Consider the following 5,877-nt stretch of genomic DNA (forward strand, 5'->3'; position numbering starts at 1 on the left):
TGTCCGATCTCTTCTTTCTTCACCACCTCTGAAAAATGTTTGGCCCTTCCGATCGTCGTTTTGACTTGAACATTGGTGAAGAGGCAGCTTCGCCTTCACCAGACAACATATGGCGCCCATCCTTCATATCCCCAACCGGTCCCCTTACCGTGGGGGATTCGGTGATGAAAAATGACATGACCGCTGCGGTGGTGGCCCGGAACCTTGTCACCCCCAGAGATAACAGACTGCTCGCTAGACGGTCTGATGAATTGGCGGTTAAGGAGTCTCTGGCTCTTAGCGTGCAGTGTGCGGGTTCTGTGTCCAACATGGCCCAACGCCTATTTGCTCGAACCCGTCACGTTGAATCGTTGGTGGCTGAAATACAGAGTCTCAAATAGGAGATTAGAGGACTCAAGCATGAAAATAAACAATTGCATAAGCTTGCACACAGTTATGCCACAAACATGAACAGGAAAATTGACCAGCTGCAGGAAAATGATGGTCAAATTTTACTTGATCACCGAAGGTTTGTGGGTTTGTTCCAACCGCATCTGCCTTCGTCTTCTGGGGCGGCACCGCGTAGTGAAGCTCCAACTGATCAACCTCCGATACCTCCTCCTTCCGTGGCCCCGCCGACTGCTGAAGCTCCGCCGACTACTGAAGCACCACCTGACCAATGAATGCTATTAGTTTACACATCATTGTAAAATATTTTTACTTTTATGTTTTTTTTTTTAAATCAATGTAAAATATGTAAATCAATGTAAAAAGACTTTGCTTAACCTTCCCCCACACTTAAACTAAATAACACAAACTCACAGAAATCAACCAAATAACACAACTAACTGAACAAAACAAAATGAAAGCAGTAAAGATAAGGGTGTAAGTTGAATGCTTGGGTTACCTCCCAAGAAGTGCTTGCTTTAACGTCCGCAGTCGGACGAATCTTTCCTTTAAACTCCCCTCGGCTCCAAAGCATGGAATTTATCTTTTAATGGGAGGTGATACTTGAAATGATTCGGCAATGGTTTAAATTCAAGAGTGGGTGCCTGAATCATCAAAATCAGAAACATGTTAGTATAAATTAAAATTAAAATTGGAGAATATGGCTTACTTTCTTTTTCCGACACAAACTCAATGACAAACACCACATTTTTGAACATTTCCGGGACTTTGAACTTGGCCAGGTTTACTATGATGGTTGTGGCTTGTCCCGTGTCATCAAACTCAACTGCTTTGGGCTTGATTGTCTCATGCACAACCTCTTGGATGTATTCTTGATATGCTTCAACCACTTCATTTTCTTGAATCACTTTTCTTGGTGTGCAAGGTTCTTTGAACGTTTCTGACACACCCCCGTCCCGAAGGAGGGCATGCTGGCCGTCACGTGAGAGTGACGTAACCATTTGCACAGTACGGAAGCTTTAATTATACAATTTATAAGTTGATACACCCGAAGGTGAGTCCTAATTTTGTCCAATCTGTCAGAACACCGTCAAATTCCTCGTAGTCACCACACCTTTGTGATTCTTGAACCTGGAGGGGCGCAAAACCAAAATTGAGTGGGTCAGTAAAACAATTCTTTTCTAAAACCAAACATTTCTCAAAACGTTGTAACCCCTCTCCGTAAAACTTGTATACTTTCCCAGAAATGTAAAATATAAATATACATATATATTCTCAAAACTTCAAATCACTATCTCAACATTTTTCATTACAATTATGCCATGCCATGTCTAAATTCAACAGTATAATATGAATGCATCAACATAAATCAGGTGAAAGAAAATAATCAACCGGAGACCCTACAATGGTGCTGTACGGTTGAATCTAGAGCTCAAAATATCATCTAGCCGGAGTCACCAACTGTGACCTGTACGGCCATGCCGGAGTCACCTAGTATGACCTGTACGGCACTACACTGCACATAAGTCGGAATTACCTAATGTAATCTGTACGACTTAATGGTAGAATAATATGCTCTAGTGCTTCTCTCATCAATCATCTGTGCACATAATCTAAGGTCACCTACCAGTCGGAACCCCTCTAATGGTCTATACGACTGGCATGTCGGAACCACCCCCGGTGGTCTGTACGACTAGCATCTACTTGGATCCAAGGTGAGCATGCGATGCGGTGAATAATAATAAGCACTAATACCAAGGTGCAGTTTATGAGCTCAACATATCTCAACATCATTATAACAATAATAATACTCACCTGATACTCACCTGTGCGTCCACTGCACTATTTCATATATATGCATCATATCTCAATTCATACTTTTCATATCATTTCATGCATGGCAATTCGATTCACATTTCTATATACTTTTCATATACTTTTATGCATGGCATCTCAATTCACATTTCAATATACTTTTCATATAATTTTATACATTGCATTTAAAGCATACTTTCATTAAATTTCAATTTCTGGGAAAACGTCAAGTATATATATATACGGAAAACAAAACTGCCCACTCACCTGGAGTTCGCCCTACAACTCCCTAGCACAATACGCCAAGGCGTCATGACGATCGCCGCCTAGAACAGTAATCAAATCCAACCTCAGAATTCATATCGATAGAATATATAACTTATATAAAATACGTCACTACGTAGATCGATCCGGAAGATCTGCCACTCAGATTTTAAATCCATAACTTCCAGAGGTCCACAATATATCTCTAGGATAACATCCTAAAATTTCATTACCATCCAACGGTCGGATCATCAATTCACATTTTCACCTAATGCGAAAACTATAAAACGTTATTCGAACACCTAACCAACTATCTTTAATAACTTTCTCATACGGTGCTCAATTTAGGTATATGAATATACCACAGTGATCTACTCGACGTCACGGACGTCGACACATTTTTAAAATAATTTTTTTACTGTAGCACGCGCCCCCACGCGCCAAGGAAGGCACGGGTCCACGCGCCCCCACGCGCACCTTCTTCTTCCTTGGGTCGCCGGACTGGTTTTTCCGGCGGCTGTTTTTCAAATTGCCATAACTTTGTCATTTCTCAACGAAATCAAGTGATTCAAAAACGAAAGTTGTAGCCCTTGAATAGAAAAAGAGAATGGTACCTTTCACAACACCTAGTTTGCCGTGGTTTGGCCGGAAACTGCCTCGAAAGCCTCGGAGGTCGCCGGAAACTGGGTATTTTTCAAATGAGTATAACTTCTTCAATACTCAACGAAATTGAGTGAAACAAAAAGGAAAGTTGTAGTACTTGACGAGATGAAGAGATTGATACCTACCTCGACTCCTAACTTGCCGGGGATTCGCCGGAAAAAGCCTCGAAAACTCCGGCCAAACTTTGAACTTGTCGATCTCCGTGTTCTTACGTCCAAAAACTTCCAACGAAGCACTCCGAGCTTCCTTGGGACCTCACTAAGCTCACTATGAGCTTGGATTGTCCTAAAACGTAACCATTTAAAAGATCATGAACAGTACATAAACACGGGACCTTAAAAACTAGGGTTTCCCGAAGTAGAACTTACCTGAAATGGATACCATCGTGCTCGTGAAGTCTTCAGGGTTCCAATGGTGGTCTTAGATTCGTCGTTGGTATAGATTTAGGGTGGTTTTGTGGTGGTCCGTGTGAGTTCGAAGGAGAGGGAGAGAGAACTGAGAGTTTCGTGAGGGAGGAGAGAGAGAGAGAGACAATGTTACGGGTTATGGGGAGGGTTTTGAGGTGTGGGGATCCCACGTGTCCAACCCAATCCCAATTTCATAGATTCCAACATAAAAATCCAAACTTAAGCCTAGCTTAAGTTCCTAAAACCAAATAACTTAGGAACTTTAAGTAAAACCAATTGTTAAATTTTCGCCCCTTAGTCCCGTTTAAGGGCATTTTCGTCTTTTCACGTCCTCGGAATTAAAAATTCTGGGACGGGCTGTGACAGTTTCAATACCATCGGGAACTTGTTTTGGTGCACCAAGAATTAGGATATCACTTTGCACCTTTGGAAGAGCTTCCACAATGTCTTTTTCACTCTCTTTGATATTTGGAATCAAAAACCTGCAAGGACAAAGGACGTTCGGTGGAATAATGTTAGAATGAAGTGAATTTAGAACTTCCTCACCTGAGTTGGATGACATAGGGATTTGAGAAGCTTGCAGCAAGAATTCTTCTAAACTGCCCAGGTCGTCCTCCTCCTCTTCTGCTTGCAGCAGCAATTCATCCATGTTCGGGCTGTGTTTGGATGGTTCTGGGACAGCTTCATCCTTCATGTCACCTTCCAAAGTGATGGCTTCATCGATTTCACTTTCTGCTTTTGAATTTGCAATCTTTGAGTTGGAAAGTTCACTTTGATCTCGAATCTGTGCCATGAATTCCACAATCTGCCCAACTTGCATCTCCAATTCGTCCACTCTTTTGACTCGGTCTTGCATCTCCTGGTTTTGATTTTCTACTCCCTGATTTAAAGAGGTGAGTAACTTATTAAGTGTATCATTATCCAAGGACATACCTGAATTGAATTGGGTTGATTGTTGTGGTGGCTGTGACGGTTCATATGGCCACTGATAGAACTCTTCTGATGGCGGCAATTGTTCTTCTTTTTGTGAACCCTGCGCCAAAGAAATTAGTCCTTCAAGAATTTCATTATAATTCACGGGCATACTTTGATTTGATTGGAATTGTTGTGGGGGATGCTGTGGTGGCTGCATAGGTCTTAAATAGAACTTGTCATATGGCTGCCAATATGCATCTTGTTGAGCCTCCTTGGCTTGATTTTGTGAGCCCTGCACCAAACAATTTAATTCATTAAGAATTTGATTATAATTTATTGACGAACCTGAGTTTGATTGAGCATATTGCATAGGTTTTGAAGAGAACTCCTCATCTTGCTGCCAATATCCATCTTGTTGGAATTGTTGAGGTTCCCCCCACATATAATTTGAATGATCTCTCCAAGCCGAATTGTAAGCGTTGGAAAACATGTTGTTGCTTGGTTGATCATAGCCTTGATAACCCCAAGCATCTTCGTTCACAGTGAATTGAGGATGTTGATATCCTTGCCCATAGGGCACATCAAATGTAGGGACACTTGGCATTGTGGTCCGTTCGGCATTATGAGTGAATTGAGCAGTGAGCTGTGCCAATTGAGCTTGAATGGTCGCAAGTGCCATGTCTTGCTCCATTTGTACCTAAAATCAAAGAAAGAAAAATAAATCAAATATCAAAAGTAAAATACACAAACACCAATATAAACATAAACAAAAACAAAAATAAAGGGATTAGCAAAGTTGCTAATCCCCGGCAACGGCGCCAAAATTTGATGTGAGAATTACTTGACACACAAATTAAACCCTCTTTTTGACAATTGTAGTATAGATGTAAGTAGGGTATCGTTCTAGGCCGGGGATTAGGAGGGATTGCTAATCTATTCTAAATTAATTTAAAAATATTAAATAAGACTCAAGGACACAAAACTAGGCTAAAAACTCTAATAACTCGAAACACACTTAGAATGACTCAAAATAATGAAAACAATCAAATTAGACACTAGGAATTGAAATGGACGGAAATTGAATTAAAAGACTAACAACAATGAAAACTAACTAAATAATATAATTTAATAATGGGGGGGTTTGGTTTTGACGAGAAGTAAATTAAACTTAAATAAATTACAGAATTGACAAAAGCATGAAATTAAGGTGAAAGGATAGGTGACGGACTAGCTAGAGGGTTCTTCTCCACACATGACACATATGCAACCTAAATTGATTTTCAGTTGTTCTTTCAATAAATTGTGAATGACAATGTTCCAAGTTAATTAGGTCCGCTTAAATTAACTCTTAGATTTCCCTAGATTCATTGGATTGAATGGAATACGCATTACAACCAAATTATTCCTCATCAAAGTCCCTAACTAT

At 40.5% G+C, this 5,877-nt stretch overlaps 1 long non-coding RNA gene across 1 annotated transcript; it reads right to left on the minus strand.

Annotated features, from left to right (window-relative positions):
• Positions 1 to 1,334: 1,334 nt before the first annotated feature.
• LOC139192521 (uncharacterized) lies at positions 1,335 to 3,655 on the minus strand. Its single transcript, XR_011576720.1, has 5 exons — positions 3,498 to 3,655; positions 3,255 to 3,414; positions 3,081 to 3,149; positions 2,470 to 2,528; positions 1,335 to 1,518 (listed from the first exon to the last, which is right to left on the minus strand). It is a non-coding gene; the product is annotated as an uncharacterized lncRNA (long non-coding RNA).
• Positions 3,656 to 5,877: the final 2,222 nt, after the last annotated feature.

The sequence above is a fragment of the Malus domestica genome, chromosome 15 (genome assembly GCF_042453785.1).
Source record: "Malus domestica chromosome 15, GDT2T_hap1".
Lineage (NCBI taxonomy): Eukaryota > Viridiplantae > Streptophyta > Magnoliopsida > Rosales > Rosaceae > Malus > Malus domestica.